The sequence below is a fragment of the Corvus kubaryi genome, unplaced genomic scaffold (assembly GCF_017639235.1).
Source record: "Corvus kubaryi isolate FWS band 111438036 unplaced genomic scaffold, C.kubaryi_AGA036_p1.0 134, whole genome shotgun sequence".
Taxonomy (NCBI): domain Eukaryota; kingdom Metazoa; phylum Chordata; class Aves; order Passeriformes; family Corvidae; genus Corvus; species Corvus kubaryi.
Window position 1 is genome coordinate 2,746,244 of NW_024580668.1, and position 25,212 is coordinate 2,771,455.

Sequence of the window (25,212 nt, forward strand, 5' to 3'; positions counted from 1 at the left end):
CCCAGGGAGGTGCTGGGACAAGCAGAGGGGCTGGGAGTGCCCGGCCATGCCCGCTGTGCCACAGCCCTGCCCGGGCAGCTCAGCCCTGCTCTGGGCCACCCCACACCTAGAAATGACACACCTCGAGTGTGTGTGCAGGTGTGTGATGCATATACGTGAGGGCTCTTTGCATGAGCAAGCAACACCTTGGGAGAGGCTCCCAGGGCAGTGCTGGGATCATTTCTGTGCTCTGTCTTTGTCACCGCAAGCCTTGGGTCTGCACAAGGACCTCCTGTTAAAGCTCTCTTGTTTTACTGTCCCGCCTCCCATCACACCAGATTCACTGTGCTGCTCAGTTTGTTTTAGGATATACAGCCCCTACCTGCCCCCCTTCAGCCGTAAAATCGGCTGTGCTAATTATAAAAAAGGGAAAAATGAGTCCATTTGTCTGATGGAGGTGGGAGGTTACTGCTCCGTTTTCCTCGTTTATTTGCTGCTGCTTTGTGAATAATAGAACAAGCCTCCAGGACAGGAACTTAGACCAAGCAATGCTCACAGCATTATTTCCTTCCCTGGCTGTTTGAACCACCCACCAGCTTTCCATGCCTTGAGGTAGGAAAAGGAGCATTGTGTTGGTGACTGAAGTTCCTCGCGCTGCCATCACAGGCAGGTACCGGTGACAGCACGAAGGGCTTGCGGAGGGGAAGGTGTGTGCCAGACGGGTGAAGTAATCCAAATAAAGGCTCTGAGCGTTACAGGCAGTGCTGACAGGTACCAGGTGGTTTGTGGAAAAGAAAAAGGCTGTATCCACGCACAGCACCGTGGGTCTGCAGCGCAGGGCAGAGAGGAGATGGGGCTTAGTGCCAGGTGTCTCCTGCTTGCAGGCACAGACATCGGAGTGACCTGCATTTATCACCGAGCTGCACCTTCCCCCAGGCACTGGTGAGCGATTTAGCAGCGGCAGTGGGAAGGGAGGTGAGCAGCAGAGCCGGGCAGGGTGTGATGCCCAGGAGGCTCGGGAAACCCAGGTGCCCTGAGAGACCCCGTTAGGGGCATTGCCACGGCTCCAGGAGCTCGGGCTGCCGTGAGCAGGGGATGGGAACTTGGCTGCGCTGTTTGATCACGATCCATATCCAGCAAAGCGGAAAAATGACAAACAAAGGGATCTTTTTGCTCATAATTTAGAAGGAAGTGTAAAATCTGGTGTGACAAGTTTAGTAAAATAAAGGCACAGGAAAGAGCCGTTCAGAGCTCGCATGCATTCCATAAAGAGGAGCAGCTCATCTTGGCTCTGACCACTGCCTTGTAAATTTAGGAAAATAGCTATTTTGCAAACAAGTAATTCTTTGAATCTTCCTTATTATCACAATAAATTAACTCATCTTTCCTCTCTTTCTATTTGAACACAGTTTTTAAATTGAATGTGACTGACATGTAGGCAAATAACCTTCAAGAAAGAGCAAAGGTTTGTTGGGAAAGGTGAAAGGGGAGAAACATGAGAGAGAAATTAGGACTTTATAGTGGAAATATGGAAACCTGCATGAGAAGGGAGCTGGCAGGAAGGTGCCTTGCAGAGGATTTGTGCAAAGCTTTGTGAACAATCCTTGCTCTTTTGACCTGCCCTAAACAATTCTTCTCATCAATGCTCGTTGTCATTTTGGCTTCGTTTTACAAAAAATGAGGTGGAAAATTTAAAATTAAGAATAAGCACCATGTGACCACCACTGGAGAAAGATTGCCGTGGTAATGTGCAAAATGGCAACGTTCCCCCCACCAGCTGATCCCATATTAAAATTGTGGCTGATTTTTATGTGAACTTCTTTGCCTGCAAGGAAGGCACCTTCATTGGGTCAGAGCATGGAGAGTAGAGCAAAGACAAATGAATTTTTTGGTTTGGTTTATTTTGGAATACGAGTGAAAAGCTCACAAATACTGCTGTATTTGTGAAGAACATTCCTTACTGTGAGAACTAAAGGGCTTAGTCTGTTAAGTTTTTTAAGAAGGGAGGTGACCTGGTTACATGTGTAACTGCCTCCAGGGCAAGGTATGCAATATATGTTTCTAATCTAGTGAAGAAAGACATGGGAAGAACCAAAGACTGGAGGAGAAACCCGTTAAGTTCACCATAGAGGTAAAGCATCAAGTAACAGGGCATTGAGCCCTGAGGGGAAAAAAATTATGGAGTGAAATAACAGTTTCTCATCTCGGTCAAGATGTTATTCCAAAAGAAGAGTTTTATTCAAACAGAAATGATTGGATTTAAAACAGATTACAACAGATAAGGGGAAGATCTTCAAATTCAGGCGTGGCCTGATGGCCCAGTGTGGGTCTCTGTGGCTTTCCTAAGTTGGATATTGTCTTAAATAAATTAGAGACATCTTGGGTTGGAATAGCAGAGCTCTGACTCTCTTCCTTTGCCCACTCTGACTCATACAATCTCTGTAAAGATATCTCTATTTTGAGGGTGGGAAGAGAGTCCTGGGCCTTTAGTTTACCAAACCTGTCACACTGTATTTTACACTCTCCTGTATATTATAAGAAATCTAAATCTTATAGTTGTGGCCGGATTCCAGTCCCTTTACATCATTTAGGTGGATAATTTGTTCCACTGTGTTTTTCTTTCTTCTCAGCTGTACCTTCCCTTTGAAGCCTCCAGCTACTGGATTGGGGAGGTAAATTACAGTCTGTCTTAGACCTGAATTGTGCCTCTTGTTTCAATTTTTGGAACTCGCATAATGGATTCAGCCCAGGATTGCTTGCATTCAGAGGATTGAATAACTGGAACCCCTTTTCACAGAAGCTGCTGTGTGAAAATTGTTATGATACTTAAAAATGATCTTTTAGTACTTCCTTTCTCGGGGCTATAGGAGAAACAATGTTTTCTCTGTGTCATTAAGTGCAAAGAAAGAGTACTTGCTCAGTTTTCAACATGTGCACTCCTTGGCTTGATGTTGCTTCTTTGGTGCATGTGCAGGTCCACAAGGGTCATTTTTACTCTCTGTAGTGACAGATAGAGACACCTGTGTGAGAATTTGGCCCTAAATATTCATCACAGAATCACAGATATCTGACTTTATCGGGGAAATATTCTGGTGACAACGTCTCTGGTCATAGCAAGGCTGTGGTGAGATGTTTAAAGGGGATTCCTTTCAGGATTTTTTGGATACTTTTTTGTTTGTTTGTTTTATTATATATATATCCACTCAAATATCACTTACTTTTGAAGCATCTGGAATCTAGGAAAGATTGGTGAAGCTATAATGGAGGGTAAAAAGCAGGTTTGGGAAATAATGGGGACTTTCAGTCCCTGAACTGCCCTGGTTCTTCTAGAAGGAGGTGACTTGTACAGCTCTCCCTCATATCAGCTTTGGGAACTGCAGAATGTCTTTATCATCTGCTCAGTGTGAGCATCTCTTTAATGCTAAATAATACCTGTTTGTGATGGGCACCTGCAATCCAATGGCTGGATTTTGTAACTGCATCTTCGTGTTCTCCGTGTGTATTTCTGAGGAGCTGCTCTGGACGGATTTATACCATAAAAGCTTTTTTTTTTATTTTGCACATATTTAGATTCTCTCTGTCCTAAACACAGACGTATTTAGAAGAAATAAAAATGTAAATGAAGAACTGGTTTGTGTTTGCTTAACGAACAGAGCAGGAAGTGGGGATGTGCAAATGCCCAGCAGGCTTAGGGGTTAAACCTCCTCCCTTTAATTTTTACAATGGGTCCTCAACATCCAGTATAAACAAAACTCAGCAAATTATTCCCTGTGCTGTGCTCCATTGTCCAATCACATCCTCCTTTATTCCTTATTATATATATACTGCTTGAAAAGTAATTGAGGCAACTGGGAAAGTGCTGTGTGAGATGCAGAGGAAGCCTTAACCACCAGGAATTAAAACGTTAAGCTGCACAGTACACGAGTCACATAACCAGGAAGTTATTATTTTAATCAATTCTTTAAAGTGTCCCAGACCTGATGGAGACAGTTAATGTAAAAGTTATAGGAGAAGCCTCTCAAAACCATTATTGGGAGTGAAACAAAAATTAATTTGTTGTGTATTTAATCTGTGGTGGAACTTGGTGAGTAGAGTCTTAAATATTGATCATATCATGGTGGCTCCTGCACATGAGACAGGAGATGGGATGAAATGAGATCTCATTGAAGAATCTATTAATGAAATATTGTCTCAGCTGTAAAGAGCTTGGATTTTGAATTCTGTGTTAAGATTTCAGAAGAAAAATCATTGTAGAGGAGAACAAAATACTAAAATCTCTCTGCAGCGTTGGAGTTTATATAACTGTGGTGGAGCTTGAGCTGGGTTAGTGGCAGGTGTGGTAAATAATTCCAAAGGGAGAGGAGGGATAGGTGTTGGATTGGGTCACATTCTCAGTACAAATGTTCTGTTCTATTGCAAACACAGATATCTGGTGTCCCTCAGATCCTCCACAGTCACCCCCGTGTGTCTGATTTGAGGGCAAGAAGTTGCTAAATACCAAAATTTTGCACACAGGAAATCCATTTGGGAAGGTGTGATTTAGTCCTGCCACATTCCTGCCACATTCCTGCCACTCCAGCAGCTGAGTTTTACATTGGACTGGACCAGGAAGATGTAAAATTCACCCTGGAGCATCTTAGGGAAGGAGAGAACAGCATAATCCAGCAGTGGCAGGTTGGCCCAGCAGAGCAGATGGCCCAGAGTCGTGCTTCCAGTCTCACCAGTGAGCAAAACCAGGAGCTTCTTGAAGGGAGGGGTTCCTGGGGTGGGAAAAATCACAAGAAAAGAAAATAAAAATTTAAAAATCCCTGCTGTGGATTTGGCAGACAACAAAGAAAACCAAACTGGATGAAGGAAAACTTTTGTCAAAAGAATTTTCTGCACAAAACCATGGTTTGAACCAAACTTTGGGATGGTCCAAATGACTTCCCCCCTGCTTCCTTACAAAATAGTGATGGTCTTGATGAAATTTTATTCGAAGAAATTAAGAGTGAGATTTTAAATTTTAGAGCAGCTTTGTTCTTAAAACACTTATATTAAAAAAGAGTAAAACATTCAACATAATACTGAGACACTCCTTCTCAATTGAAAAAAATACTTTGATTGACTAAATTGAAATTCTGCCCTGAAATATTCTATTTCAAGTTCCGTTGCTGCTGATATTTTGTCTTTTTTGTCCTGATCCCAGATTATTACGATTTTGTTTAACTTACATGTTTTACCTTATAAAAAGTTATTTATCAACAAGCTCTATTCAGACACTGATTTAGTCCAGCGGAGTTGAGGCACTACACAGCACCAACATGCACCTAAGGTTGTAGTTGAATTTGCCTTTTTATTTTAACTCTTGCTCAGATTTCTCAACACAGCAGCTTCAAAACATGCATTTCTGAAAGCATCTGCAATGGGATTGAAGCCCAAAAGGAATCAGTTTATCTGGGTTTTGGAAGAGGAATCCTGGGGGCTGCAGTGGGTGCTGTGGCAGAGCTGCATTGTAGCTGCATTTTCTGCAGGTGCTGTAACATAGGACTGAAATTTAATACCCAATCTTATCCACCAGCTGTAAGCAGCTGTATTTAGTTGCACTTTCCATGGGATTTCTTCCTTCCCCCTCCTCCAGCTCAGCATTATTGGTCTCTCACTCCACCAGCCAGTCACCGTAAGCCCAGGCTTACTCAAGCACGTAACGCGCAGCAGAAATGTCAGACTTGTGCCATCACCTGCAATCAGCCACAGCTCCTTCCAAAGGGGCTGCAGCTACACTGAAACTGGGTTGGAGAGCACATGAGATGCAAACACCTTCTGTGCATTTAATAAAGGAGTCTCTGAGCTTGAAAAGCACCTTCAAATCAAGGGTTTTCAACAAGCTCCTCCTTCCTGTGTCTGTTGATTCCTTTGTGTAAAAGGAACATGGGGTTCTTGTCCATTCAACAGCAAAAAGACACCAAACATCAATACCTCCCCAGGATTTTGAGGCATCTTCTGCTTATTTCTCAAGTTAATGTTTCTGTGATAGGTGGAGGTGTTGTGGTTATCCATGTCAGAGGCCAGACACAACTCTCAAAGCCTTCAGGGAAGGGTGACGGGCATCAAAGTAGGTCTGCGAGGACCTCGTGCAACCCCTGGGCAACTCGTTGTGCATCCATGCTTTAACAGGAAGCTTGCTTTGTTCCAAGATTTACATTTTGTTTTCTGCAGCAGGCTTTGTTTCTGCTTGAAGAATTCTCCTCGTCCGTGGTTAAAAAGTCTCTTCTTGCTTGCTGCTGGCTGTGCAGTGCCCAGTGAATGAGTTTTGATAATTTCTGTTGGGATTAATTAATTAATTGCAAATGTCTTCAGGCTAGATTGTGAGTTTGCATGTCAGGATGCTGTACATAATCAACAAAATCACTCAGGGGTTTGACATTATGGAGGTTACATGGAGATTGTGAGAGGAGCACATTCATTCCACATTAGTCAAAACTTTATGTTATTTATAGAACAGTTCCTCTTTTATGAATTCTCAGAGTCAGAAGCAGAGATTTAAGATGAAATGTTAGGATAATAACAGAAGCAGGGAGATAATTCCACTGATTGCTCCTATTTGATGAAGTTGCAAAATTTTTTGATAGGATGAGTTACAATTTTAATGGGAAGTAGGACTGTGGAATAAATAAAGATCCATAATAATATTTCAGGTTAGATGGAACACTGCTCTCCCAAATGAATGAGCACTAATGAAGCATTATATGAACTTCTAGAGACTGGATACACCAGCCAAGTGAAGGGCACAGGATGCATTATAAAGTCAGAGAAAGATCTTTAATTTGGATGTTATCACCACCAACTGACCCATGAGAATAAGCAGTACATGAGGCACAGAAAAAGCATTTCTTAAATGTATAAACCTGAATGTTTTGGCTTCTGTCCTGATCCTAGATTATTGGGTTGTGCTTTTCTTATGTTTTTAATTTAAATGACATCTACTGCCTTATAAAAAGCCTATTCAGAAGCTGCACTGAGTCCAGCAAAGCTGAGGCAAACCCAGCTACACAAAGACTTTATGGTTTATAATGAAACAGGAGGCAGATTTTCTTAGTGTCTTATATCTGTATTTTGAAATCATCAGTTTAAATCCCCTTGGTAATGAAAACATTGGTGCTTCTGCTAGATTCACCACTTTCCATGCACCTGGTAAAGGACTCTGATCTTGTTGGTTTGAGGAAGTGCTTATGGTTTTGGTCTGTAGTACATGGAGGTTTTTTGAGGTTTTGCCTGTTAATGAGCACGACTCATTGGTGTTAATTCTGCAACAGTTCTGGACCCAGTATGTTCCCAGTCAGTCACCAGTTTTCCCCTGAAGGGTCTGGGAATACCCACCAGGCTGGCTGCCTTTCCCTGATTTATTTTAAGTGTTCATCAAAGTAGATTCTGAACTTCCACTTTGAACGCTCAACGATGCAGCCTAAGACTTTGCAGACTTTGTGTTATTTACTTTTCTGGCTGGATATTTTGGTTGCATAACCAGGTGCACATGGAAATCTGGCATGCAGCAGAATGCTCTAAGCATGCATGAAAATGCAGCATCTGCTTGGTGAGGCTGGGCAGTGTTTAAATGTTGCCTTTGCTGTCAACATTTAGGGTTTTTAAGGATGTTGCTGTAATAACAGCAAAAGCAAAGCTCTGCCTGGTTGAGTTGAAAACTGTGCTCCAAGAGAAGAGTTTTGTCTTGGCCTTTGATAACCAGATTTTGTTAAAAAGGGATGTAAAATAGTAATGTGAAAGTGGGGTTTATTCAGCCTGTGGATGTTCTTTCCTTCCATGCATTTGACTATAGACTTTCCTAAGAATTATGGATTGGTGGGAAAAATGCAACTGTGTGTGGTGTTCACGAGAATTGGCCAGCTGTGCTTGCATTTATTTGATTTATATGTACAATTATCTCTTAAGCATGTGGAAATTAGATGTGTACTGCAAGTGTGTTGGAGCGCATATTTCACTAAATCAAAAGAAATTTATGTAAATAGATGCCATAGTAAAATTTGCTGTTAAAATCCAGGGTAGAGACAATATTCCTGGATATTCTCCAGAGATATTAGGGCTCCAGAATGCAGCAGCACAGCTTGATCTCCCTTTTAGCTCTCTAGAACTTGTTTTTCAACAATCAGGGCCTGGAAATGCAGAAATGGAAGGAAAGAGCTTGTGATGTAAAAGGGCTGGAGTGGCATAAGGGATTTCCAGGAATGGGAGGATGTTTCCAACCCAAAAAATGCAAAAAGTGGCCGTAAATCTGCCCCCAGAAGGCTTGGGTTATACATTGTCTGTGGGATAGACATCCCTGGAGCATCCTTTGAAATCAGTGTCATCCTGATAAACACTGATTCCCAATGGATTTTTGGGATTGTTCTCTACTTCTTTACTGACTTAGAATTTTGGGAGTATAATCTTTTATTCTTCCTGATCTGTCACATTTTCAGCTGGCCCCCAGTACCATGGAAGAGTTGAAGACCAAGAGCCTCTTCTTGGTCCAGACCTGGATCACAGTCATGGTTGGACCCTCAGTCTTTAATCAATTCCTCTTTGCAAAATCCCATCTTTCACAGTTTTCCACAGCGTGGATTGGTTTTTTGTTGTTTGTTTTGTTTTGCTGTTTTGTTTGTTTTTGGGGGTTTTTTTGTTGGAATTCATCTGGTACAAAGGTTTAAACTACAGAAGTAATTTAAAATATTGTGGCATTTCCTTTCTTAATTAATCCCAACTGTTTTCCTTGGTGGTACAGAAAGTATCAGTATTTGATGAGGACGTTATGCCTTCATCACTGGGGCAGTGGATTCTTCCTGCCGAGTCTGTAAACAGCAGACAAGCCAGAGTTCAGCCTTCATGTTCTGGTTTTCATTAAGCCCAGACTAGAGGAGCACCCAGCTGTGTCTTCCTGTAAGGTCTGTCAGTCTTCCAAAGCTTGTTAACATGCTAATATAAAAGGAAATAGGGCTGACTTCAAGGAATTTACAACTAGTCTTAAACTTCAAAGAGTAGAACTACATCTCTTCAATTCAACAACAACAGCAACAAAAATCCTATAATAAAAGTTCTGTTAGCCACGAGAACAGATCTGCGTGCGTTGAACGCTTCGGCCATCGTACAGGATGCCACATTTTTTGTTGCAAGTTGCAACACAAAGCCTCCTGCAGTTGTGAAACTTTGTTCATAGCTGGTAGGTTCGATCAGAGACAAGATAAATTGCTGTCCAGCCCACAATTAGGATATCAGGAATGAAGTTGTCAATCTCTCCTTCCCTGAGCCTGTTTTCCATGTAAATGTTTGCAGTGGGATGGTGGATTGGGTTTGAACAGTAGGCAGCATTCCCAGGTGGCAGGAATTGGAAGAACTCCTATGACTTCAAGGGGAATTTCTCCCATCCTGAACATCTGAGCAGTTGGCCCAGGCTGAGGAAACATCTGCAGTGCTGTCTGAAGGTGTTCAAACAAGGTGGGACACATTCCGTGGATTTTCATGGAAAAAGAGAGCACGGTTGTGTGGAAGCCGGGGGGAGGCACCTCTGCAAACTGGAGAGTGACCCTCTGCTCTCACTCAGGGCTGGCAAGTGGATGTGCAGGAGGGGTTACAGAAGTGGGCAAACAGTGATGCTTCCCCAGTCTCCAATGATTTGAGGATCAGGGACTTCCTGAATCAGGGTCAATATCATTTATATTGAGAAACAGCCCATGATTTCCCCCCCTCATTTCTTACTACAGCTCTTCTTTAGTTAAATGGATGACATGAAAGATCCACTGCAAATGCCTCTTTCCCCCCTTGGAGGGCTCTCTGCTCCTGGTGGAGCCTATAGGAGTTTTCAGGTCTTGCAGGAACGTGGTGGGATAAGCTCCTGCATCCCTGAAGTTCTCAGATGGGAACATTTCATCAGTGGTGAGAGTAAATTGCTGTTTTTATCACCTGTGGATCAGATCTCTGATAAAGGGAAAAACACCTCAGACATTCAATAACATACCATTACTTTGAAGTTTGAAAAAGATTTCCATTAGAATTCTCCTGGAGAAAGCTGAAGGATTTGGATGTATAGGAATAAGGGTTGTTGCACAGGTGAGATAATTATATGTTGAATGGCTTTGGCAGGGACCCTGAGCAATAAATGTGTCAGATGACACATCCTGGAGTCATTTGAGGAGATTTCTTCATGGGGTTATTTTTTTTATCAAGATTGAAATCTTTGTGTCAAGTAACTATAAGAATTTCTGTGTATTCACTTGACCTCAAAATTGGTTGCTTTGGTCACCCAGAAATATTAAAAGCAACTCAAAGTAGGGATTGAAAAAAAAAAAAGGAAACTAGCATATTAAACTCAGCTGTTATTCACACTGTTCCTTCTCTGACAGCTTGTTAAAAATGTTGGGAGAATAGGTGCTGCTGTTATACTTTCATTATTTGGTGCTAATTAGAACAAACTGAAGCAGAATCAAGAGCGGTTTCTAAAGGGAGCTGATGGTTTAATGGGAATTAATTGAAAATCCAGCCCCAGTGGTGCAGGAGGCCACAGGGAGCAATGGCACCCATTTAGATTCACTTACCAATGAGTTTTGTACTCCTTGCAAAGGGAGTTGCAACTACATCCGCACTGGGAAAGCACAGGGAGGAAGAATATTGTAGGCCTGGATGGCTGGGCTGGAACAGAACCAAGCACTGCTGTGTCCAAGTTCCATTTTCCAGCTTCCTTTTACCTTGGAAAATGCAGAGATGTGGATGGCAACAGGTTGTGTATCAGCCCTGCTGCTGTCTCCAGAAATAGGGTTTGCAAAGCAACAGCAACTTTCCAGGCATCCCATAAACTATATTTTCCAGTTTTTTCCTTGTGTATTTATACCACTCATGGCTGCAGTTTCCATCCTCAGTTCAGCTGGGAGTTCTCCCATGTGTAGGAATTTCTGTTCTTTCTACTGGCTCGTGTTGGTCTTATCAAGGGTCATTGGAAAATAAAACTCCTCAAAACACAAATAAAAGAGTTCTTATGTAAAGAAACAAACTGCCCTATAAAGCCTTTGTTTCTTTGACAGCAAAGCTGTGTGTTTAGGCAGTGATGTGCCATTTTTTTCAATGCTCTTGAAAATCCCATTTTAAGAGGAAAAAAATGATAGGAAAGGTGGCATCAGTCTTGTTAAATTCCTGGGGATGGAGCTAAACATGATATGGTGTGTATCTATTGCCTTCTGCCAAAAGCACCTCAATTTTGTCAGAGAAAAATGGTAGGAGACACTGTGCCATAAGCTGATAAGGTCATATTAAATCAGCTGTCCGTTGAGTCTCACATATTTTATATATAGACATCCCCTGAGGGGGTTGTGTTCAGACCCTGGGACAGCCAGCACATAGGTGATGGCTGACAAGCACAGCAAATCAGCTAGAAGGAAACCACACTTTTTTTTCTTTTTTTTTGAGGGGGAGAGGGGAAGTGTGCAAATTAAACAAAAAACTCAAGATGACATCATTTGGAATGATGATTATGTGACATTATGAGCGTTTGTAGCAACAACAGAGAACTTTGCAGTGAAGCCTTTGAGGTGAGGGATCTGTAGCCCAGCTGAGATGCTGGAACATGACAGGAGTTTGGGAACAGCCCCCTGCCCTGCAGGAGTGGTAATGAGCAACAGCTGGAAAATTGGGAATTAATGTTGAAAAGGAAATCAGGTTCCGCAGTAAAGTTATTAAAATTATCATAGAATTTGCTTTGGAAAAAAAATTGTTGCTTAATATAGCCTTAAGAATCTGGCACATTCTCGATGATGTTAATCCATCTGCTGACATTTCATCTTCCTCTTATTGGTTTTGTTTCCAGTTTTTTGATACCTCCAGCATTTTAGATGTTATGTTATTGAAGTCGTGGGTCTTGTAGAAAACAAATTACTCCATAGACTTAATTGCACCCATCTCACTCTTTATCTTGTTGAGGTGAACTTCTTATCTGCATTTCATTGTGGAAAAAAAAAATCTGTGATAGGAAATAAACATACAAAAAGGGAGCGGGAGTTGATCACCTCTTGCTGTTTTCCCAAGAGCAAAATTAACAAGATAAGCTGTTATTACCTGTCAGGTATTATGTGAAGCCCAAATATTCTGGGCCCTGCGTAGACCTGAGGAAACCTTGCACTTCTGTGGCAAACCATAAAAGAAAGAATTCTTATTTGTATTATTTAGAGAGTAAAGTTTGAGATCTTTTTCTCTCTGGGAAACTTCCTTGGCAGAGAAAATTGGTATTAGAAGGAGCTTGGTGCATTTATAATGCTGAAATGTGGAGCTAGAGAAGGAATACATTTGAACTGTTCATCGAAAATTCCCGTTTCACTGTTGTGATTTCCAATTTTGACTGAAAGCATCTTGGTTTTCCAGACTGATCCCTTTTCCCTTTCTGTCGCTTCTGTGCTAGAATTCATACAGAGTTTCCAGGTTTATTTTACTGGCGCAATACTTTCAGTATTGTGGTTTTGTGTTTTTTTGATGCTTTTGGGTTGGGTTTTTTGTAGCTGCTGCATTGTTTCAGACAGAATAATTCAAGGAGCCAGCAGATGAATGGAACGTGTTGTACACATTTCTCAAGGTGTTCCAGATCCCTCTTTAAACAAGCATGTACTTGTGTGCAGTCATGCTCATGGAGCTTTGTGGTTGGTGTCTATAAGTTATTCCACTTGATTGTGAATATATGGATTCACTGCTGGAATTAGCGGAGTGTGTGGATCGGGGAAGCAAAGGCAGGAGGGGAATCTGCGGGGAAAACCCAATTGAGTGGCTTACCCGAGACTTCTGAAGTAAGTTCCTTAATTTCTTTGTGTTTTCTCTTTTGCTGCAAGGTTTTTCTTTGTTTGTACGTGTTTAATTAGTATCTCAAAAGCATATGCAAACGAGCTGTCTGGCTAAAGATTTTGGAGCGCACGGGAGTGGATGAAAGCGGTTGAGGAATACAAAGGAGCACCTACAGGGAAAACGTGCTTCTACCTCCTGTCCCTTGGTTGCCAACAAGCCAAACTCAAACCTGGCTCTGCTGAAGCCAAATCTAAAACTTCACTCTTTGTGGCCAGGCTTTCACCTCAGGTTAAAATAGATATTTGACAGAGGTCCAGCTTTTCAGTTGGTTGTAGAGTGTCCCACAAAGACTGCTGAGCAGCTTGGTGGGATGTGCCCATAGCCTAAATTCTACTGTGGGATGATTCCCAGCACTAGGATGGCCAGGAGGCACTGCTAAATCTGGCCCTTAGGAAAACTGACACTCTGCATGTTCCACGTAGGTTCTCCCACTCCCTTACTGTCAGAAAATGCTGAATTAGAAAGCTGTTAAAGATCCAGCTTTGTTAGGGAAACATACTCAGATAACGGGGAATTCAGGGATTTATTCACCGGATGATAGTGGATGAATGGTGTCTGTTTTCTGGGCATGAATTGTAATTGACTTTATTATGAAGTTCTCAATGTATTCGTTATTTGAGCTGATTTCCTGATTCATTCTTTGTCCGTGGATTTGGCTGCCAGCACCTCATTGTGGGTTTCCAACATTTCAAATTTCAGCTCTTTGTAAGTCACATGGTGTTCTTCTTCTTCCTGGTTGGAAAAGGGGTTGATGCAAATACTAAAAATGAACGTGAATTTAAAATTCACTTTTTAAAACACCTTTAAAGTACATTATTTTTCGGCAAAAAATGTTGTCACAGTGCAACAGTCTCAAAACCTGTTCCTTTTCCTTGTCCTGATCAAGCAACATACCAAAGTCTTGAGTGACATGCAGGTTTTTGCTCTGGTATTTGCACAGATTGATGTGTAGGAGCTCACTTGAAGAATCAAGCTGGAAAACAACTTGAATGCAGTGAGACAGAATATTCACAGGCTTATTTGCAGCTTTCTCTCACTTCTAATAATAAGTGTAAGTGTGGATCACTTGAGCTGTCCCACTCTGTTTCCAGGTCTCTGCAAGTTCTTCGGTGATTTATTTCTCTCTCTCTAGGGCTGCAAGGCTAAATTCACCTTGCACAAGTGCAGAGTTGATATCACATAATCAAGCTGTGACTCAAGACCAAATGCAACCCACACTCCAGTTATGTGACCGTCTGGAATTCTGCCTCGTGCCAAGCAGCACGGTTCTGTGGGCTGGTGGTGTGATAGGTGGTCCCAGGACATTCTCTTTTCCTCAGGTTTCTCTTCTCTTTGCTGTAGACTTATGCACAGCTAGAATTTTTAGGCAGAGAATATAATATAATGCAAAAGTGGAATGGAAGTTGTTCTCTTTGGTGTTTGTATCAGCATCCTGAGACATGAGTTCATCCTAATTTTCCCACTCCTCCTTCATGGGCTGATCAGCTGCTAAGTCCATGTGTTCATGGCTGTAGAGGAAGACCTTAGGATCTGAAACACTTCAGGATAAATTGCTATATTCCCTCAGTCCTTCATTCCTCCTTTTCTGGGTCAGCAATAATGTGGAAGTGGTGTTTGGTGAAGTAGGATGCATAAAGCTTTTCTAGCTCCTGATTTTGGCATAGAAATTGAAATGCAATGGACCCTTAATAGAATTAAAGAGTTGGTAATGTTTTTCTGCTGCATATATGTAACTGGCAGTTGAATTGGATGGAGAGTTGATTTTCAGAGCCATAAAACCAGTAGTTTGAGCATTTCCAACTCCAATCAGTAACAGTGGCGAGTTGCCTGAGGAAGCAAGTTCATCCATCTGTGTCTCACCTTCCTGTTGGGGTTGTGGTACTTTGGGAAACTCTGAGGCAGAGAAGAACAGGTTGAGGCTCTGAAGATGACTGTGATAGTCAGTGATGGTGTGGAGCACCGTGTTAATGCTCTGGGCATTAGCCATCCACGTTAATGCTGGGTTCTCCTGCCCCATTAGTGATTAGTGGAATGTCAGCATATCCTGGGAGGCAGGTATTAACCCCATGTGCAGATAGAGTGATGTCTAAATATAGAGAAGTTTTGTGTGTGCACTTCACGAGGAGTCAGCCACTGACCGTTTCCATTAACAGGCAAAATTTTTCCATCAAGAGTAAACCAAGCAAGTTTTGATTAGCAAAATCATCAGAGGATGAAAATAATAAAGTAATTTAGAATATATGTTCATGATGGTTTCTTTGACATGTCAGAGCAATCACTGCTGGGTTTTTTTCTTGGTATTCAAAATGTTGGAGAGGAAAGGAAGAGGTAAGGAGACAAAGCCTGTCAGGTTTCACACCCTAAGTGTAGATATTATTATCAATCCCAATTTTAAGAGGTACTTCTCAGTCCTTGTTTCTGAAGGAGGCAGGATTAGAGTAATCTCCAGTAATCTCTGACCTTGAAACACCCTAATAATATGATTTTTTTATTCCGTATACAGATGCACAGTGTGAGAGTTCAGGGAGATTTAAAATTCCCTCCTGCACAAGCCCTCTCTCTTATGATGAGTCTCAGTTTCAGAGTAGTCCCAGGTGCAGGATCCTCTCTCCTAAGAAGATTTTCTTCTCTTCCTATTGTAACTGGTCTTACTTGTCCTAGCCTAAATATTCAACTGAACTCTTTCTATAAATGAAGGAAAGAATTCCATGACAAAGCTCTCTCAGCACCTTTTTTTTTAATAACAATATGGTTAATTATCTTTAAAATCTGCTGAACAATTAAAGACATTCCCATAAACAGCCCAGGCACTCCTCCAGCCCCCATGCACTAACAGCATCATGCAGCACCTTATGTGAGCACCACAGCTCCCAGAAATGTGCAGTTTGGCCCAACAGACCAGTTGGTAAAAGTCCAACATCCCTCTTCTTGCTGAAAATGGCTTTCTGAGCAATTTCAGAGTAGATCACTTGCTCAAACAGCTTGTGAAGTGGCTCTCAGAGAGGAGAAAATCTTTACATTAGCCAGATAATGCAAGGACTAATTGAACCAGCCCTGTCCACTTTGCAGATCGAGAAAGTGAGGCAGAAAAGGATTTTTTCTTCAAGCTCCAGCAGTGAGCTGGTGGCACAGGAGGGGGGGAAGGCCAGTGCAGGGGCTGGGAGCCGTGTGCTCCAGCCTCCAGTCTCTCCTGGGTGCTCCAACTGCAACATTTCACTTCAGCCAGGAAGCGTTGGTCCTACAATGCCACATTTTATAATATATATAGAAAGTGTGTATATTTATATATATAACTTAAAAGGTAGGTGGATTTTTTTCCATGTTAAATTTAGAGGCAATTTACATAACTAATTTGTAAGCCAAAGTGTAAATGATGCTCAGCTGAAGTGACCATTTTGACAAGCAAGTGCAAACATTGTCAGAACATTGGCAGATCTGCTTTGGACAAGACTGAGCTTGACAGCTTTTTCTGTGTTCATCTGGGTTTTCTGGGGGGGCAGCAAGGGGGGGAGTGTGTTTTGTTTTCTTTTAAGAGCTACTTAAGATTATGGCATTATAATGGCCTGGTTTTTTAAATTTTCCATTGAGCGTTTCCATTATTTCCGTTTAATATCATTCATGATATTAAAACAGCTGGCATGGAAACCAGAAAGCTGTGGGGTTTTTTCCTGTGCTTTTTGTGCCCAATACTGTTTAAACAAAACTATCGGGAAACGTGGAATGCTCTCAACCATCTGACATAATAATTCAGCTCTGGTTAAAGATGATGACTTAAAGAAAGCTTGCAAGACCCTTTACACCGGTGTTAGACAGGGATTACAGGGGTTGGGAGTGGGGAGAGCAACATTTTAAAATCCTAGAAATATGCAAGGTAATTTGGGGGGTTTTTTTTTGTGAATCTTAGAATACTAAAATTGAGGATTTGAATGGCTTTATATTTTGGAAATTTTAAAAGCCTACAGCTTGACAATAAAGCTCATGGAAACTCATGGGGTTGTTAATTTTTAATTCTTTTTCTTAGGCAATAGCTCTGTTTCTTTATTTGCCTCCCTCTCACATGTCACTCAGTTTGGACAAAGTCTCTTCCTGTCTTTAGCTCTCATCCAGCCCAGCTCTCCCAGGACATGGTGGGAATCTCTCCTGCAGCTTTGAAGTGAAATTTGGGCTTTCAAAATGTGGGTCCCAGCACATGTCAGCTTACACTGATGTACAAGAAACACCAGAAGAAAACTCTTTTCTGTATGAAAAGAAAATAAATATAGTTTTTAAATAGAATACAAGTTAGTTTGGGACACTTAGTGGCAAGTAGCAAGTTGGGGTTATCCAGGGTTAGAACAACATGATTTTCCCATTCTTGCCTTGCCCAACTAGTGTGATGTCTCTAGGTCTAGTGGCTTTTTAACTCCAAAATATACAAAAGGACAGATTATAATTTTGCCTGTGGACCATTATTTATCACTGCTCTTCTTAATGATCTGCATCTGATTTAATAAAAAGAATATTTAAGAAACCATAAAGAAAGCTAACTCAATTCTCTTTTAATGCAGTGTGTAATTAAATCTTTATTGAGATTTGAGAGCTGTGCAACCACAAAAGAAAAGAAAAGAAAAAAACAACAAAACAAAAAATGAGGAGTGATCGTGTCTTTATATCCAGACACATATTGGGAAAAATCTGTGCAAGAAAATGTTCTGTGTAAGGTCGGGTAAAAGACTGTGACTATTCCACAAGTCTGTCCTGCAAATATTAGGAGTGCATGTGGCAGGATTATGGAAGTGAACAGTTCCTTTATGGACAGGAGGATTTCTCTGCCATGCACCTAAACACACATACCTGCAAAATGAGTGCCTGGATATTCCTGGGCTCCTTTAGCCAGCGGGAGAACTAGCAGAGAAAATTACCAGCCCTGAATTCTGGGTAGGTATTTGCAGTGGACACAGCCTGCTCCCAGTTGGATGAGCTTTCCAACTTATCCCTTAGTGTGGTGCACTTTGGGGATGGGCCAAGCTGCGGTTCAGGAGTTCACAAGCGGTTCAGGCTGTGGCTGAGCATGTGAGCAGCCTCATCCCACAGGCTCCAGCAGGAGCTGTGGGAGCCCCAGCTCCGTCTCCCTGCAACTCTCCACCAGAATTCCCACCCTATGGAAATCCCAGCAAGTGCTTCCTGCTCAGAAAGCCCAGATTTCACATTTTACCCCTGTGTTTTGCTGGAATGCACACATGAACATCTCCTACCAATTAACCCATGCTTAAAACGTGTAAAATCTCACCACTGGCTCTGCTGATTTCCACCCAACAATGGGGGTTACTAATCTTCTTCACACTGAATAAGGTGCCCAGAACTGAAAAATCATTAGTTTTGCCACAGAGGTGTTATAGATGATAAATGTTTTGGATAATGGATCTGTGTTTCACGACATAGAGACAAACTTGTGTTTTCAGTAATAATTTTTTACAGTTATGGAGCTTGTAGAATAGAGATCTTCCCTTTTACTGCCCTAAGAGTTCGCTGAGAAATGGGAGAAATCCCCCTCTCCAGAATACAAGTTATCTTGTATTTTTGCTAACATATATAATTACTGATGTGGGTGTTCCCACATCTTAGAATGGAAAAAGTGCTTGCCAAGATTGAAAAACCATAGTAAGCAATATAAATGATTTCTCTCACACACCAGCATTTCTTGCTGAGACAAGTGAACTGGAACTGTGTTTAAAACCATATAATTATACTCCTATATATCATTTATTAAATCAGATTTCCCCCACCCTCTTTTCTTTTAAGTCACTTCTGAAAAAGCTTGTATTCCAAGAGGTCTGAGAGCTGGGGTCGTCCCCTGGAAGAGCACTTTCTTGAAAATGAAATCCAACAAAGATGTAAGCAGCACATGTGGACCCATATGATGTCTTGTCCCTGTGCCACCATCGCTCTTTGCTTTGATCTTTGTCATAGCTTTGGTGTCACTGAAATCTCCTTGGCCCAGAGATGAGGTGTTGCCTGTCTGGCGACCACCCCAGCCATCCATGGAGCTTTTTGGTCATCCAGCCTGGTTTCCTTCATGGCACAGGCCATGTGACTCCACCTCTCCATTCCTCACTCATGCCCAGAGCTGCCTGTTCAGGTAATCCAGGGACTGTGCAAAGACGCTTGTGGATTTCCTTATTTCACGCTCATTTCTATGCTGTTTAAAATACAAAGAAGCTGACCCAGTGTTTTCACACCCCTGCAATAGAAGGACTGTTAAATGATTTTTCCAGAGCACACAGATTGTATATGCAAAGGTCCAGTACGCAAATCCTGACTTGTTTATGCCTCAGGTTGTGCATACAAAAAGCTGTTTAACTTGGAGCCAATATATCTCTCTTTCCAGCACCCACACCTCCCTCAACCCACCTCCTCTGAGAGAGCCTGGGGAAAAGACTTTATAGCACACTCCAAAAGGCTGGGGAGCAAGGCTGTGTTGGACAAAGGGACCATCTGAATAGGAATTGGTGCCTTTGCAGTTCTAATCCAAGTAGAGGTTCCAGCTGCTGGCTTATGAGCAGGGTCCTACCTTGGGAAGCTTTGCTTGGTGTGAGGGGATATTGGAACTGTTGCTGTTGAATTTGTGGGGTAGGTGGTGCTACTTAAGTCCTTAGAACTTTCCTCAGTTCATCCTGCAAATTGCTAATTAAGGTGTGGTGGCACCTTCTGGGACTTCCACTCTGTAGCTTGAGAGTTTAGGACTTCTCAGAACTGTTGTAGTATTCTGAGGCCCTTGCACTGCAGATCACAGAGTCTGGACAGGGGTTTTTCAGGTTTAAGTGTTAATTCCCATGAGCAAGAGGCGCAGTTTAGTTTTGTCAGACTCGTTTTTCCCTTTGGTTATTCTGTTAGTAACTGTCACAGAGAAAGGAAAGTTGGATATTAAGGGTTTCATATATCAAGGGAAGAAATTCTTTTACCACTCACTGATATGTGCATGTGATGAAGATGCATTGGATTGCAGTCTACATTTCCCATCAATCTTTTCTTTTTCTATTGTTTCTCCTCTTCAATCTATCCTTCCCTCCTATCCTACGGTGGTTGTGTTTTGTTTGGGGTTTTTTTGCCATTCTTTGCTTTTACTCCTTTTCTGTTCAATCCTTTTGAAGTCTTGTCAAGCAATGCTCCAGTTCTGCTTGAACTCTTTGGTCTTCCAGGATGAGAACAGAGCTCCAGCAGTTGCCACGTGGTGCTGCTGTCTCCAAGATTCCTAAGTTCCAGCTCATGTATTTAAGGAGATGTATTTTTTTTCTTGGGGCTTAATTAATTTGTTTAAGGATTCTCCTTTTCCCTTTTTTTTGTACTAGCCAATTTACCGTGTGTTTTTACAAAATATAATATGAAATAGAACAAAACACCATTATTTGAAGGAAGATGCTCAGAAGTATCAGAGTTATTTATGCTGATTGTTTTTTAGTGGCTACTTGAAAGCTGTGGTACTCAGGACTATCCTTGTTAAGGAAATACTAATTCTCATTAATCCAAGGTACAAAGGTATATTACAAAACATAAAGAAAACAAGCCCAGCCATAAGAAAAACAAACATGTACTGGGTGTTCTGATCATGACCTACCATGAGCAGGAATCTGCTGAACTTACAGCAATGTTTGTCATAGGAAAACTTATAACATATTGTCCTTTTAATGCATTTTATGCCTTTTATTATCTTGCAAATCTAATTAGGAAGCCAGTTAGCACCCAGTCTGCAGTGACAGAAGCAGCACCACCTATTCTTGTGGCAGCTTTGGTTTGGCTTTATGGGTGGTCTTTGTTCCTAAAGGCTTATATGAATACCACATATTAGCTGAGCTGGTTCCCCCTTGATGTCTGTGTTGTATTGTACACATGTTGTCACTGTTTGACACTTAAACAATCCAGATTCTTACCCAGCCCATATTTAGTGCCATAATAAACTTCTGAGCATATGTTTTTGAGAGCAACAGTAACATCCATCACCACAACATGACAAATAAGCACTACTGGAGAGTGTCCGCGTCTTCAGAGGGCAGAGCTGGACTGCAAGGTGTGTGCCAAGGGGATGTGGTCATCTGCCTTGTCCTCACTGAGCTTTTTTTTCTTCTCCTTGTTTCAGTAAATCAAAACAGTTACTGAAGAGACCTAAAAAATCCAGGCTGTACATGTGAAAAGCACGTTGTTACAAAGCTCTTCTAGGGAAACATTTCCTGTTTGGGGCTTTGGCTTGACACACAGTCGATGTGAGGCATAAAGCATTCCTCTTCCCTCTTCATCTCACTCCCTCTGTCTTCCAGCGAGGAGCTCCGTGGAGGCCTGGTCTGGAGCCCTGGCAGATGCGATGGGGATGTTCGAGCCCTTCCTGCTCCCGTGAGTCTCCTCTGCTTTGTGCAAAATTCCTGTACTTGAGTGGTTTTGTTTCAACAGAGGTGGAGGAGTTTTTGTGGGTTTTGTTTGGTTAGTTTTTGTTGTTGCTGTTGTTTGGGATTTTTTTTAGGTGGATTTTGTAGAAAAGAAGAGGGAATCACACACAAGGAGCTTCAGGATTTGTGTTGTGCCTTGTGCTCTCTGAGGCTGACAAAGACTGATGGCAGCACAACAGGTTGAAAGTGTGGTCATGTCTTGTCTTAGCTGGGCAAACACATTCAACGAGAGCTTTGTCTGAACAAGGACAGAGAAGTTGAGCCTTGTACAAGGAAATAATTTATGTAAGTTTTAATGAATATTTAATGTGGAATGTTAATTATAAAAAAGAGGGTATATATTTTGATGTCGTGCCTTTAAGTGTCAGATCATGCCGTGTCTCCCTGGCCTGAGGAGGACAATCAGCTTGCTAATTACAGATGTATATCCATCCAGTGAGAGTACCCTCCCATCACACCAGTATCTCTCTAAAGAAACAGGTGTTGCAGATGAAAAAGAGAAAATATCTTTAAAGCTGGAATATAGAAGAGCCATGTGCCTTTATTGCTTTCTTTGAGTTTTCTATTGATCAATAGTGCTAAACACAAGAAAAGATCGTTATAAATAGAATATAAACCAGAAGTTTCTTGGTGCCAGTTGTTTGTAATATAAACATAATTATTAAGATTATTTTGTGATATGCAAATATAAAAAGTTCTTTGGGCTGAAGTAGTATTTTTCTGAAGATAAGTGGCATTTCTGAGGTAGCCTTTTTGTTCTGTACCTGTACATCATTCCACCCTCTGAGACAGCTGTGAACTGTTCACACCTCCCATGAGGGGCCAATGGGGGGGTTCTGCAGGCAAGGGGCAGCACAGGCAGCTGAGGGTTCTACCACAGTGAAAATGAAAACAATTAGTATTTTTTTTACTCAGCATGTTCCAGTGCTCAGCAACAACTCGTGCTATGAACTGAAACAGAAACAAAGGTGAAGTTACCAGATGCTGTGACAATACTAAAAGGGCTATTTTAAGACTGAATCTCAGAGTCTCATTACAAAATCCAAGTGTGCATCAGCAGTGGGTCCTACTTGTAAAGGGACATTACATCTGACCTTGGTTTGAAATTTACCCCTGTCCTCATTAGGAAAATGATGCCCAGTACCATTGACCCTTCTGTCTCCCCCAAAGCACAAAGATTTGAAGCTTCATCTAGGCTTGACTCTGCCCCAATTTCATGCTCTGCATGTGTGTACAGTGAGTGAAAGAGCAGGGAACATGCCTGGGAATAAACCACATTAGCTTTCAGAGAGAGATTTTAAAGTTTTAATATTATGCTTGTCTAGTTTGATCTAGTATCTGGTCACTGAATTGTATCATTGCAGGAAACATGAGAACAGCAGCATGACCATGAGGTATATTGTTACAGAATGAGGTTACACAGCACCAAAGCACCACCATATTTCAGTAACAAATGCAGCTTCTGGGGAGTTTTGTTATCATTGCATAAGCTTCACTGCTCCCTAGAAGATGACACTGATTCAGACAGAAAACACTAATTCAGTTCTTGCCAGCAGAGCCAATTGTCTCTCTGATTACATTAGACTGACAACTGGTTTTCAATGTCATTGTCAGCCGCAGCTTCTCATACGTGGTGCACTGAAGCATGAACTGGGCTCCCTTTATTTAATTATTTCTGCCCACTTCTGTGCTTGTGAATAAGGCAAATGTGAGTCTCCCATCTCACAGATAGAAAAATGTCAGGTGTTTAGGTTGCAAAACTCAGGCTTCAGCAGTGGAGTCCAGCACCTTTTTAAGGCAGGTCCCGAATGCGTGTGTCACTCTAAAGAATTAATTTGAAACTATCATATCTTTTTTTATGTTGGTTGCTTAGAAGTAGCCTAAGATTTCTGCATGAAATAATTGTTTCATTAAATAATTTACTGAATATATTAATTTTTTTTCTTAATTAAGTGGTAACTGGAAGACTGCCCGTGAGCTGCCGGTTGCAGGCGCTTGCTATTTAAAATTTGCTGTTTGCTGCTGGTGTTTTTGGGCACACGAGCCTTGTGTCCATTCTGGGTGTGGCTGAGTGTGGAGTTCAGAGGGTGTCTGTCCATGCAGGATCTGACCGGGCTCTGTGCTGTCACTGCTGCCCTGAGCTGATGCAGGGGATGGTGGTGAGGGTTGGCAGTGGAGCTGTCACCTGGCAAGCTGGGCACAAATTTGGGCCTCAGCCTGTGCTCATTTGGGCAGCACAAGCAGCACGTGGGACTCCCTGTGAAGCAAACCCCCCTTGGCCCAACCAGCTGTGCTGTTTGACAGGGAGTGATGGCCTTTCCAGTGTCACAACAGCCATGGGCTGACACCAGTTGTGAGCAGACCATGGCCAGCTGAGATACAGCCTGGCCACGAGCCAGAAAATGTGTTCTCTTTCTCTGCTCTCGTGCCCAGGCTGTGGTTTGTTTGCTTTCTGGAGCACAGGACTCCCCATGGAGCTCTGAGCTCCTTTTATCCTGTGTGCGTCCATGATCAGCCTCTTCCCCTCCCTCTGCCTCCCTCCCATGTGTCATTCTGTGGAAGGGAGGTTAGGGAACCATGAGGTTGCTATGGGGGTTCAGCACCATCTGCAGAGCTGTTGCTTTTTTGGGCAAGTTCTTTTCAATACCCTGCTGGTCACTCCTATTCCTCCTCAGCAGAAAAGGACTGAAGTGTGGGCATAGCATTTTTACTTTATAAAAATCTTTTTCTCCACCTTTTCTTGAATAGACTTCGAATTATTTTTTCCTTTTAATGTCTTCATCTCTATGAAGGTCATAAATGCATTTAAAAAAATAGAAAGCTGAAATTTTTCACAAGGTCTTGTTTCTAGAGGTGCTGCGTGTGTAAGAAAGGCAAGAGGTTGGCAATAAAATCAGGAGAGGTATCAGCAAGGAAGGATGCTCTGCCAAACAAAATGCTGCTAAAACAGTATTTTTGCATCAGCTTTCTATATTTTTATTTATAATATCCCAGAATGCCTTAGAGCAGGAGGCTGTCAAGGAGGAAGCTCCACAAGCAGTAGCCGTGTGAAATGAAACCCCATAAAATTGGTGCTGCCAACTTTGTGATTCTCCCATGCCTGCAGAATAAGAGATTTATGCTCTTCCGAAACATGTCCCCTTCTATTTCTGAATTCCCTTCCACTGCTCCTGTTGCCCAAAAGTCAAACAAAGCTAACTTCCTGCAGGTCCCAGAGTGAAAAAATGCAAACACACTGCATTTAAAAGTAGATTTAGCAACTCCAAAGTGGGCGATTTGGTTCCACCCATCAAACCTGAGTTCTCTGATCTGAAGTCAGATGGGTGCTACTCCTAGTGAGATGTGTGCCAAATCTAATTAAGGTTTGCATAATGTGCATCTTGGGTGATTTGATTTATTAGCTTTGTTTGAAGAAAGTAATAATAAAAAAAGAAAATGTCTTTGGTAATAAGCTGTTTGAATTCCCTGTGCAAGTAGGCACAGTCCCTCCTGGATCTCCCTGAAATGCTCTCGAGGTGCACAAGATGCCCATGGACTGATGCAACTCTGGGAGCTGGAGCAAAAACAGTGTCTGGAATGGGGTCCTGCCTGCACTGCTGCCCCAGTTTTTGGCTCAGCACAGGTGTTTAAGTATTCCCCACTAGGGATAATGATTTCCATTCTCACAACCACCACAAAACACTGGAAGTTGTAAATTATCACCATTTATACCAATGGGACCCAGTGCACAGAGAGATGGCTGTGGCATAGTGCAGCAGAAATTTGCATTTGCGCCAAATGTTGGGATTCTAAACTGGAAAAATAGTCCCAGACCCTGTGCTGGTGTAGCAGGGGATTCTTTTGATTCCTAGAATAGCCCTGTGTGTCTTTTCTGTGGATTTTTAAATTTAATAGTGTGCAGTGCAGACGTGTTCTGTGGCAGAGATCCTCAAGATCTCAGGTCCTGTTGGTTCTGGTGGGCCAAGTT

At 42.1% G+C, this 25,212-nt stretch overlaps 1 protein-coding gene across 2 annotated transcripts in view; it reads left to right on the plus strand.

Annotated features, from left to right (window-relative positions):
- Positions 1-20,967: 20,967 nt before the first annotated feature.
- SPO11 (SPO11 initiator of meiotic double stranded breaks) overlaps positions 20,968-25,212 on the plus strand; it is a 217,561-nt gene continuing 213,316 nt past the window's right edge. For both annotated transcript variants that reach the window (XM_042045413.1, XM_042045405.1), the window contains exon 1: positions 20,968-21,192. The gene's annotated coding sequence lies outside the window, so the exon portion shown is untranslated. The remainder of the gene's footprint in view (positions 21,193-25,212) is intronic.